The sequence below is a fragment of the Dipodomys spectabilis genome, unplaced genomic scaffold (assembly GCF_019054845.1).
Source record: "Dipodomys spectabilis isolate Male_0828 unplaced genomic scaffold, ASM1905484v1 ptg000282l, whole genome shotgun sequence".
NCBI lineage: Eukaryota > Metazoa > Chordata > Mammalia > Rodentia > Heteromyidae > Dipodomys > Dipodomys spectabilis.
The window spans coordinates 1,342,211-1,355,506 of NW_024870959.1; the positions used below are offsets into that span (position 1 = coordinate 1,342,211).

Below are 13,296 nucleotides of genomic sequence, written 5' to 3' on the forward strand. Positions count from 1 at the left end.
TCTCAGCCTCTTGAGTAGCTAGGATTACAGGCGTGAGCCACCAGCGCCCGGCCCTTAACATAATCTTATCTGGTCATATACACATAACTTTTGACCTTTTCTGCTTATCCCAGACATATATTAGTTATTGAAAATTAGAGAAACCATGGGACCTATGTTTCTTTAGACTTGGCTTACTTCACTTAATAATTTTTTTTCCAAGTCTTTCCATTTCCTAACAAATTGGGCGATGGAATTCTTCAGGAATTTGCCTGTCATCTTTGGGCAGGGGCCATGCTAATCTTCTCTGTATCATTCCAATGTTAGTGTCTATGATGCTGAATTGAGCACAGAACATTTTTATATATAAATTGTAGTTGATTTTTTAAACTAGACAAATCAACAAAAAGTAAGTTTAAAAGAATTGTTGTGAAATTTGAGAACCATGTACTTCTTACATAAGTACACATTTAAGAATAAAGTCAAGATTTACATGTCAAAAACAAAATAAATCCAGATATTTGTTGTTCAAGAGATGTGTAGGAGGAGGAAATCAATTATTCTATACAAGGGACCTGTCATAATGAACACTGCAGCAATTGTTAAGGTTTGTTAAAAGTTTTAATGTTTTAAATATATTTACTTTTGGATATTTGCTTATATATGCCAAAACTGGGACTGTATGACAGGTCATAATACTTTTCTATAAAGTATTTAAGATTTATGGTAGCAGATAAATACTACTAAGTATGTACATTTCAGAGTTTATAGAAACTTTACTAATGAGAAGTTGCAAAGTCTTTGTGTAAAGGAGCAGAATAAAGAGTTGACTATGTTAACTACACAGTTTCTGTTAAAACTGTAGGCCTTCCTTACTTTATATGTTAGTGAGGAACAAATGATGATATAAGCCATATACAAATTATGAGATGAACTATAAATGGTAATCTTAGTGGGTGACTTTAAACACTACTCATAGCCTATAAAATTCTTGTTGAACATCATAATCTTAGCCAGTGTTAAATGTAAAGAAATATGACAATAATAAAATCTAATTTGTAGTACACTTCAAATACTGAAAACACTGGTAATTGTTTTGTTTTTTATTTTATTATTCGTTAATATTTAATTATTGGTTTTCTTTATTTGTAGCATTGTTTTCCTTGTTGTAATATAATAGAACTTTTTGTAAGTTGTCATGAGGAGGTACTTTGAGAAGGTTACTGGGATGGCCACATCGTTTTTTATAGGTGCGTGTGAATTTATAAAGAGGAAAATTAAGAACAAAATATGTATTTAAAAAATGATTAAGTAGAGTCTGATTCAGGAGTGTTGATAAATGTCCACACCTAAAATATTAGCCCTAGGCTGAAGCAGAGTTATTACAGAGTTGAGGTCACAAAAGTGAGAGACTGTGTTTTGTTTTGTTTTTTATTTTTATTTTGTTGGTCATGGGGCTGGAACTCTGGGGCCTGGGTGCTGTCCCTCAGCTCAAGGCTAGTGATACCACTTGAGCCACAGCACCACTTCCATCTTTTTCTGCTAATATGATGCTGAGAAATCAAACCCAAGGCCTCATGCATGCAAGGCAGGCACTCTACCATTGAGCCACCTTCCCAGTACCTGAAAGACTGGGTTTTAAAAAATCATCTAAAAAACATTTGCTTTCTGCTTTGGATTATATAATGAAATATATGAGTATTTTTGATGTTTTTGTGCATTGCCATACTTCTAAATTAATACTAACTTTACCCACTTTATCCTTGTCAAAGTCATGAAATATCTCTGGGAGATATTTCTTCTGAGTTATTTTTATTTTTTATCAAAATCACTTTATATTTCATGTTGATGCGTATTTACTCAGAGACAGGGATATAGAGGATTTAGTTTACCAAGTGAACATTAAAATTAGAGCTCAACAATAAGACAAGATGTAAACATAAAGGGGATCCAAATAGGGAAAGAAGAAATAAAACTCTCCCTCTTTGCACATGACATGATCTTGTATTTAAAGAATCCCATAGACTCCACTACCAAATTACTCAAGCTGATTCAAAACTTTGGCAAAGTAGCACGATATAAAATTAACCCCCCAAAATCCATGGCTTTTCTGTATGCCAACAATGAGAAAAGTATGGCTGAATTTAGAAAGTCCATTTGCAAAAGCCCCTCAAAAAATAAAATACCTAGGAATTAATTTAACCAAAGAAGTGAAGGACCTCTATGATGAAAACTTTAAAATCTTGAAAAAGGAAATCAAAACAGAACTTAGAAAATGGCAAAACCTCCCATGCTCCTGGATTGGAAAGATCAATATCGTGAAAATGGCAATACTTCCCAAGGCTATCTACAAATTCAATGCAATTCCTATCAAAATTCCAACCTCATTCTTCAAGGAAAAAGAAGAGGCAATCCAAAAATTCATGTGGAACAATAAAAGACCCCGAATAGCAAAAACGCTCCTCAATGGAAAGAACACTGCTGGTGGAATATCAATACCAAATTTCAAACTCTACTATAAAGCCATAGTAATCAAAACAGCTTGGTACGGGCATAAGAACAGACCTTAGGACCAATGGAATAGAATTGAAAACCCAGAAATGAACCTACAAACCTATCGCCAACTAATCTTTGATAAGGAAGCTAAAATAATAGAATGGAAGAAAGACAGCCTCTTCAGTAAATGGTGCTGGCAAAATTCGTTAACTACTTGTAGAAGACTAAAACTAGATCCTTATATATCACACTGCACCAGAATCAACTCCAAATGGATCAAAGATCTCGGAGTCAAAGCAAACACTCTGAAAACCTTACGGGATGGATTAGGAGAAACCCTAGGCCTCCTTGGCTCAGGCTGAAATTTTCTTAATATAGACCCGGAAACACAACAAATCAAAGAAAGGTTGGACAAATGGGATTGCATGAAATTGCAGAGCTTCTGCATGGCAAAGGACATAACTAGCCAGATCAATAGAGAACCTACGGATTGGGAGAAGATCTTCACTAGCCATACAATGGACAAGGGTCTCATATCTAAAATATACTTGGAACTCAAAAAATTAAATCCCCCAACAACAAATCCTCAAAGAAACAACTGCCCAATTAATAAGTGGGCTAAAGACTTGAAGAGAAACTTCTCTGAAGAAGAAAGAATGATGGCCAATAGACACATGAAGAAATGCTCAACCTCCCTAGCCATAAAAGAAATGCAAATCAAAACAACATTGAAATACCACCTCACCCCAGTTAGAATGGCTATAATCAAGAACTCTAACAACAACAGATGCTTGAGGGGATGTGGACAGAAGGGAACCTTACTTCATTGTTGGTGGGAGTGTAAACTTGTTCAACCACTTTGGAAAGTAATATGGAGGTTCCTCAAAAGACTCCACTTAGCGGGGGGGGGGGGGGATTGGGTGGGGGGGGGCAGGGGGAGGCTGGGAAGGGATGTGAAGGGTAAACAAAGGAGTAGGCTGCAATGCTTGATAAGAAATGTACTCATTATCTTGCCCATATAATTGTAACCCCTCTGTACAGTATGTTCACAAAAAATAAAAATAAAAATTTTAAAAAATAAAATAAAATAAAATTAGAGCTCAAAAATAAAAATCAGCTTCTTAAACTAAGGTTCAATGCCTTGCATCCTTGGATCAGCTAGAGGATCAATCCAGGCTTCAGACTTAAAGTGGGCAGCTGAGGGAGTTTAGTGGGTAGGACTTTTTGAATTCCCCTTTCAGGATATAAGATTTAAAACACACACATGCAAGCACATATTCATAACAAGTTTTTGTTTGGAGAAGTGCACATTATGGTGCTCCATAATGAAAATCATACATTACTTAATAGTGTTCTCAGACCTTTGTCCACATTCTCCCAATGGATTATCAGAAGCAGGTCCTTAGATCATTTTTCTTGGGTTCCTTAGGCCTAGAATTCTTATTCCCCATTTCAGCAGGTCTGTTGTGATTTCAGTTTTTGGTGCACGTAATCCTCCCTTTTGTAAGTTTCTTGTGCACCCTTCTCATATTTAACTCTCCCATTACTGGAGATTTCTCAACAATGGATTCCTCCAGCTGGCCAGTTTTATTCTTGGGCCAGAGAATGAAAACACACATCGAGACTCAAGTTCTCTTTGTGCCTAAGACACACTCAGCCCAGAAAAATCCCCAACCAACCAGGTAGTATGCTCTAGTCCAATTTTTCCTCTCATGGGTGATGCATGACATTACTTTTTATTGAGGTGCTTCCTTGGACCCTTTCCTGAAATTGCTGATACACTTTCCATCCTTTACCACAACGGATGGTGTTTAACCCAACCTTGAGCTATCTCAACAACTCAGGATGTGTCTTCTCCTGAGGGTCTCCCTACATCCCCCTTGCATAACATGGATCCTGGACTAGTCCCCACATTGTTGGGAATACTCCCCTACTGTAACCCAATATCCCAAGAAAGACCACCAATTTGAAAGGAACTTAGCATGGCAATGTTTAGTTCTGTTAAAAAGCATGTTATTGACAGAAAGCAACCAGTATGAGTAGGAAGTCTGCCCAGATTATACCCCTAATGAGTTACTACTTCTGGTATTGATCACAAGTTGTGTTCACAATCTTGCTCTATTGGCTCTTTTGAAGCTCAGCTGGTTATTTTGAAAGGGGTTAACAATATCAGAGCAATCCACTAAACCAGGACACCCAGGCCAGAAATTGTTAGAAAATTCTTACTCAGTTTGTGCTTTATGAGTTAAACTATTCCTCAAGTCCCTAGAACGATTTTAGTAACAGGATATACTTTAGTTATATAGCTTTTTGGAAGATGATTATGCTTAGTCAATACTTTCCCTTAATTCCATCATTTTCAGAGAAAAAGATTATTCTAACTCCTACACAGTCCATTCCCAGACAGAATTTATTATAAGCAGCTCCCTTTTTGGAATGGAGGCTTATGAGCTTCCAGGTGAAAACACCTTATTTGCATATTGCCTTGGTTCCCTTAGGAAACTCGCCTCAGCAAGTGGTTATGAAACCAACAGCTATGTGTGGCTGCTTCATTATAAAGAGCCTGTCTGTACTTGTGTTCCTACTGCTAATAGAAAGAGGAAAGTCTGCTCTCTGGAAGCACGTAGCTATGGATTTAAGCACGCTTACTGAACTCTGAGCACAGAGCACAGATTGAGCTGCAGGATTTTAAGAGCCATAGATGAATCAGTCAGATACCAGCTGCTTGGCTGACCACAGGGCACACTTTTGATGCCACATTTCTGAGGTAAAGCAGTTCTAAGCTGCCAAGACACTATGGTAAGAAGAAGCCTGAGGGGGAATTCTTGGTGGGAAGGAGAAGGTGAAAGTTTGGATTTAGGTTTTAGAAAATGCAAGCCACTTTCTGAATTGCTTGAGGCTGCGAGCAGATCATCATATTTTCTAGCTCTCTAGATGCAGAGTATGAGAACACTTCCCACATATCACACTCAATCCCTCCTGCCTAGCAGTCTTCAATTCCCTCTTACAGCAGTTAAGCAATTTTTAAGAAAGCAAAATTCAGCGAACCTGATCAGCTTGTGAAGAAAATATATCCTCTGGCTTTAGAATAGATCAATTTCTATCTCAGAATAAGAGGAAGAAAAGAAACCACACTCTACAGAATGTAACACCTTAAACATGCTAGTTTGCTGCATGAACTTTTCATTAGATTCATACAAGAAAAAAAAAGAAATCTGAGAATTTCTGGAGCCTTTGTTAGCCTAATATCAAGTTCTTGTTGTTTTATATTTGTTTGTTTGTTTTGTTTTTTCTTAATACTTCAGAGATTCTAGTTAGAAGAATTGAAAAAATACAGATATTAGCCTGGTTCAGATTAATCTGAAACCACAGCAACTAAGTTATCAAATTCTAAATCTAGTCTCAAAGCTGAAAGTCAAGGTTTCCCTCCCCGCAACATCTTCAGAATAGCAGTATTGTCTAAGTCTCGGGTTTGTTTTCTTTAAAGAATTAGAAAGCAGAACAGTTTTTAAAGCAGTTTTTCTTCAAAGCGAAAAGAGAGCAGTGCAACAGTCTCTTCCTCAAAGCAAACACAAAGCAGTGAAACAGACTCCCCAGTGAAAAGAGGGACATAGTGTCTCATAATTGGTTTCCTAGTCTCAGAGGATGAGTATGGAATTTTTTCTTATTGGATGCCCCATCTCAGAGCACAAGCACAGAAAACACTTTTGATTGGATGGGAAGTAGAGGGACAATCCCTAGACCATAGTCAGAAAAAGCCATGTGTTAGCACCTAAAGCTTCATGTGAAAAGGGTGTGTAATATTTGCTGCATCATTCATCCTCACCATGTTGGAGCCAGTTCCAACCATTACCTTTTATCCATAACTACCCAGATGTAGTGATTTAACTCCCTCTGAGTGGCACATAACCACTTGTTACTCACAGGGCACTGTACATTGTAATGTCCCACCAACACTATGTTGACAGAGAAATTAGATTTCTAAATTGCTGTTTTGAAGAAGCAAAGCCCTCAGACTTAAACTTGCACACTTAACTTAAAATTTATTGTCTTTTTTCAATTCTATTAGCATTACCTACTTAAATAAGTGTATTTTTCATTTTGATATATCCACATAGGCATACAATGTACCATGATTATGCTTAACCCCTTCATAATTCTCTCCAAAGTTTTATTAATCATTTTAAGAATACAACATAGTAGTAATAAGTACATTTACAATATTGTACAATCTCAATGTCCACACTCTTTACATCCTCCAAGATTCAAATTCTTTATTCATTAAAACAATTTTCCACCTCTCCTCTGCTTCAAGGTATACATCAAGTATGATTTTGCTTCCTGTCTCTATCAATGACTGTTCTATGTAACTACTGATATAAGTAGAATCATGTAATACTTGATCTTTTTATGACTGGCTTATTTCACTTAGCAGTGTTCCAAAGTTTCATCCATAATATAGCATATGTCACAACATAATTCTTTTTTTTTGGGGGGGGGGTCCGGTCGTGGGGCCTGAACTCTGGGCCTGGGTGCTGTCCCTCAGCTCTTCATCTCAAGGCTAGCACTCTACCACTTGAGCCATAGCGCCACTTCCGGCTTTTTTCTTTTTGCTTATGTGGTGCTGAGGAATCGAACCTAGAGCCTCATGCATGCAAGGCAAGCGCTCTACCACTGAGCCACCTTCCCAGCCCCATAATTCTTTTTAAAGTTGAAATAATATACCACTGTATGTTTAAACCACATTTGCTTTAGCTATTCATTTGTTGATGGCCACTGGAATGCCTCCATGTTTTGAGTATTGTACAAAATGACTATGAGTGTACAAGATCTCTTCCAGACCTTGCTTTTAGATGTTTAAAGTATATGCCCAGAAATGGAATCACTGGATCACATGAAAGCTCTCTTTTCTTTCTTTTTTTTTAAATCTTTTTGTCATGGGTCTTGAACTCAGGGCCAAGTCACTGTCCCTGAACTTTCCCAAAACACAGATCCACTTCCACTTTTCTGCCCAGGCTGGCTATGAACCGTGATCCTTGGATTTCAGCCTCCTGTCCTGAGTGGTTAGGATTACAGGTATAAATAATCCTGTTTTTAATTGTTTGAAAAGATGCCATTCTGTTTCCCATAGAACGGTTCCAATTTTACCACACTTTTGGCAGTATTGTTACTTTATTTTTTGTAGTTATCCTACCTAATTCATATGAAGTGGTAATTTTCTTCATTATTTTGACTTACACTTTCATAGTGATTAGTGATGTTAAACACCTTCTTCGTGGGCTTGTTAACACTTTGTCTTCTCTGGAGAAACATCTTAGTTCTTTGCACATTGTAAAGTCAGGTTGTGTGTCGTTGCAATGATGTTTTTTATATATTCTTGATGTGAACCACTTATCAAATATATACGTGCAATAACTTTATCCCATTCTGTGTTGCTTTTTTGGACACTGTTGATTGCAACCTTTGGTGCATTCTGATTTATGTTTTCCTATAATGAATGACCCTTCATTGATGTCAGTTTCCAGTATGTCTTCAGGTCCTGTAACTATGAACCATCATATTGATTTGGACTCCTGCTATGGTAACAGTGAAGTAAAGCTACATAATTATGCTCTGGTCACCTACCTACTGCCACTTTTGTATCTCTCTCCATTAGCTTTTCGTAAAGGCCTTGGGACATATCCACAACTTATTTGGTCCTTAAAAACCTGTAGAATTACAGGCCTTAAATTTAGTTTTAATGGAAATATGTGACGTCCAATTTCTTTTTTTTCCTTTTTGTACATTTTTGATTGTAAGAATACTGTACAAAGGGGTTACAGTTACGTGACAAGGTAATGAGTACATTTCCTATCAAGCATTTTTGCCTCCTCCGGGCAAATAAGATGAAAATTGAGAGCTTCGTAATATAGAAGCACACCAAAACTCTAGGTATATATTTTTCTTCATATGAGTATTTAGAATGGTGTGATGCTAGAGATTTAACCTACTTGCAAGTTAATAATGAACTTGTCACACTTTAATGGATGCTAGACGATTTATGATGCTCTTGGGTCAGAGACAAAAAGGACTTAATTTTTACAGTAATAGTGAAAGCCAGTGAGATATGTGTGTATGTGTATATTTATATATTACAAGTGTAGCTCCCATCCCTCAGTGCCACTGAGTGAAGTAAAGATAGCCATGTGAAGCCTATACAAACAATGGGTTCTGAGTTTGAGCAATTTCCATCTTTCTAATGAGCAATAGGCATGCTTGAACTTTACTCGGGAGAATGACAATAGCTTAGAAAAAGCTTGCAAATATACTATGGAATATAGTGCAGCTAGTGTTCACTTGAAGATATGCAAACACTTGAGTCTGCCATGGAATTGTTTTTTTTCTTTTGTTTCTTGAATGTTCCTAGCTACTAAGACCAATATATATATTTCTCCTAATAAACGTTTAGCTCCCCTTAAAAAGGAGGCATGACAATTTGTTGAGAATACTTATTATTTTTCTAGCCCTAACCCCTCAGTCCTATCTAGAATACAATTCAACAAAATAAATAGATGGAATTCAAATTTAACACATCTAGAAGCTTTTTTCTTAGAGGCATTTCTTAATGTAGGTGTGGAAGAAATTAAGGAAAAAATAGGCCCACAAATATATATTAGGAAGATATTCTATGTATTTTAACAGTAATAAAAGATTACATTTCTGTTTTTTAGTGTGTGAATATTTACAGAGTATGTACAGAGTGCCAACGTTTATGCCAGGGCCTATCATGGAATAGAATGTAGCAAATTTTCTCTATATTGTTTGTATATTTATAGAATTCACCTGTCTGACTTCTCTCCCATTTTGATAAAATAGAGCACCTGTTTGATTGAAATACAATCATTATTTTTCTACCTTCAGGATTCCACACACTTTGCTGTCTACTAAATATAGAAAAGATTCATGCATAACCCTCATCTTCAAGGAGCAATTTTCAGTATCCCAAGTAGCTTGTGTTTATCTCCCACCCCTTTCCTCCCAGCTGTCAATCTAGGTGAGTGATGGCTGAATTCTATAAGACAGGAAAACTCAGATAATTCACAGGCATTCAGTTAGTATCTAATGGAAAATTCTTCACTTGGATTATATTTTATCATCATCTTTGTGAGAACTTCAGCTTCCTTATTTGGAAACTGAGCTGTTCAGTTAAAAGTGAGTAGATGAATCTTATTATATAAAATTTCATTTAACTAAAATTGGAAGAATTAATTTTTCAGACACTATTCACATTTAAGATTCATTAGCCACATATAGCCAGTGGCTAGTCTGTTAGACAATGCATATATAGAATATTTCCATTATCACAGATGTTTCTGTTAGAACTGTTTTAGAGCATGTTTTAGTTTGTTAAGGCATGGTCCATGTTCATAAACTATATATGCTCCGTAGGTGGTACTCAGACTGAAGATCCAACCAGAAAGGCTAGACACCCATGAAGTTAAGATATAGGTATAAATTGTTCTACATAGGCACACTTATTTGTGAGGAGGAAGAGGATCAAACAGTCAGCGTCAGCAGAATCAACCCTCTCAACTCCAGGAAAGAATAGGTAAAAATTTTAGCAGTTCTTTGCAGCTTTGCTTCTGTGATTGAAATTGACTGTGGTATTCTCAATGGTGATTTTGTTGGAAAATATAAATGTGTAATTATCACATTAGCTCAGTGAAGAATTAGAGTTTTTGCTTTGTAAATGTAATTTGATATTTATATGTGACATTTCAATTTCTCCTGGTATCAATACACCACAAATATCTTTATATGGTTTCTGAGTTGTTTCTTTCGTTAATTTTGTTGTTCTTACAGCAGACATTTTAGAAATTAGTGGAAAAGTTAAGACTTTCTTGTGTTTTGCAATCCCATTATTTCTCCGTAAGCTTAATAAAAAATGAGAATCTAAGAACTATGTGAAGAAATTGTATTTCCAATCACCTGTTCACTTTCATTAATTACTAGACCAAAGGGAACTGGCTCCCCAGAATCTCACCCTCAGAATTCAAGAATGAGGTGGGAATAAAGCAAGGAAAGAGAGACATAGTAATTTGCACTGAAGTTACTGTGCTGTCACAATGAACACTTGTTCTCATGCAATCTTTTTGAATCCCACAGTTAGCTTTTTTGTGGTTTTTATTAGTATGACAAAGATGACTGACTTTCCCAGATTTACAGTTGGAAGTGTGTGGGACACATTCCTTTATCTATGGAATCTTCCTTAAAATTGTGCATCATTCACTTTGGGTCTCAGTGCCTTTTCCATCCTTGTCACAAGTATGTATTTCTACAAATGGAGACGTTGGTTCATCATTTGTCTTTAAATGATTAAATTATGTGGATTTGCTATAGAAGGAAGGTATTATGGGTAGGAACCTTTGGTCCATGTTGACATTTCTTTATGGAATTCTTTTACGGTCCTTACTCATGGACTCATGTGTAAGTAATTCTCCCCATATTCCACTATATTCCAGTAGAGTGGGGCAACGCATTAGAAATTTAAAACATGCCTATAACTCTTTTAAAGTATACTTTTAAATATAATGATATAAATAAAAGCTTTTGTTTTGTTTTTATTTTTTATTTTAATATTATTGTCAAGGTGATGTACAGAGGGGTTACAGTTACATAAGTAAGGTAGTGATAACATTTCTTATATAACTTGTTACCCTCTCCCTCATTTTTCTTCCTCTTTCCTTCATTCTCTCAATCCCTCCAAAGTTGTACAGATCATTTCCAACATATTGTTACATTTGATTTCCTTTAATTAAATGTTTGTGATGTTCCCATCCTTGAACTCCACAATGTAAACACTGGAACACCACGGTTAGACCCCTCTGCCATGCATATATGCATATGCATATTTTCCTAAAATTTGGGGTCATATATTTGTTTGATTATTCATTTGTTTATTGCCCAAACTGGAGCTTGAATCCAGGGCCAACACACTGTTCTCTGCTTTTTTTTTTCCCACAGCACTAGCCACAGGCCCATTTCTGTCATTTTGGTGGTTAAATGGATATTCCTCTGGGGGCTGGCTTTGAACCATAATATTCAAATCTCACCCTTGTGAGTAGGTAAGATACAGGTGTGAGCCTACTTTATAAGTTGACTTTTCATCTCATTATATCATTCATATATTTCCTATCCTTAGAAATTTCATACTGTTCTAAGAACATCACTTACAATGATTGCATGGGAGTCCAGTGCTTATAAATTCCATAATTAATTAAACTGTCCCTAACACTGAAAATTTTGTTGTCTCCAAAATATTAAATGCATCATTAAAGTTCATTTGGATTTTTCATTCTAGTATTTATTTTTTATAATTAGATAAGTATCTGCTAGTTGTTAGAAAGAACCAAATACAAAATTTCTTGTTACATAATGATCTATATTAACTTGGCTCATCTAAAACAGTACGTTACTCCTCCCCATAAAGTTTATATTTTTCCCAGCATGCAGTTCCAGTTTTGTAACTTTTACACACCTTACCCATTATAATGCTTTTGTCGAAAATCCCTCTTGCTATCATCCAGTTTTTGTAAAAACATTTTCCATGTATTTCATTAATAGGAAGGCATATTTAACTAAAACCAACTCAACATCATCATTTCCACCTGTATTAGCATTTTAGCCTGGATCAGAACTTGATTTTAACAATATTTTATTTTAATGGAAGAATCAGAGTATCAAACGGAAGGCTGAGGGTTCCCTTATGAACAAATTTTATCATTCATTGCTTATTTTTGTTTTTGAATTTGAAAGTTAAAGATTAATAGCTCACATATCCTCTGTTGTCACTGCATTTGATTCCAGTTCTCTACATCATGTATATACATTTTTCTAATTTGGGAAGGGGAAGGGAAACAACAAAATGCTGAAACAAGGATACAGGTTGACCAATTGTAACAATGAGAAGTACAATAAACTATGTTGAAAACTAACTTCACAACTTCAGGGTAGGGGGAAGGAGGAGTTGGGGAAGTAAGGAGGGAAGGGAATGTAGGGGGAAAACAGAGGATGGGGTAACAATGCTCGACAGGAAATGTACTCATTACCATGCTGTAACTGAACCCTGTAACCCCTCTATACAGTTTCTTTACAATAAAAATATTTTTAAAAAGATTACCAGCTAATATTTCCATGGTTAACTTGCTATGCACCTTAAATGCTTCATACAGCTGAAAATGGGAAACCAAAAAGAAAGCAACTTTCAGTATATATATATTGCTGTAACACTGAGATGCCAAATCCAGTGCCAAGTGCACAAGAACCCAGAGTACAGTCATTAATCTCTAGAATTCTGAGTTGTTTTCTTTTGCTGGAAATCTCTTTAGTGTATTATGCACAATATGCAGAAATATCCTGAAAAAATATTCATGGATAAAAACAATTCTACACGATCAGGAAAATTTGCACCATGTCAAAAAGTGGAAAATAAGACGAGAAAAATTCTATTCCTGTTTATATAAAAGGTAGGATTGGACATGGATCTACCAGTAGACTGAAGAAGAGAAACAGTTATTTAAGTGAGTCGTTATTATAAATGTAATAATATAATGATATACATGGTAAAATAGAACCTGATGATGAGCCATGAACTCTGCCTGGGGAGTTCAAGAAAATCTTTATTGCTCAGTATCTTGATACATAGGAAGGGAGAAAACAAATATTCTGTAAAATGAAGAAAATCTTATGAAGTGCAGTAATCTCTAAATATTATGATCAAGGAGCGTAAAGTATCAGGAACAAGGTACCAGTTAATTGAAGAGTGAAATTGGAGCGATTGAA

The 13,296-nt window shown here is 35.8% G+C and overlaps 1 pseudogene; it reads right to left on the minus strand.

Annotated features, from left to right (window-relative positions):
• Positions 1-217: 217 nt before the first annotated feature.
• Positions 218-330, minus strand: LOC122126528 (annotated as a pseudogene).
• Between the last annotated feature and the right edge of the window lie 12,966 nt (positions 331-13,296).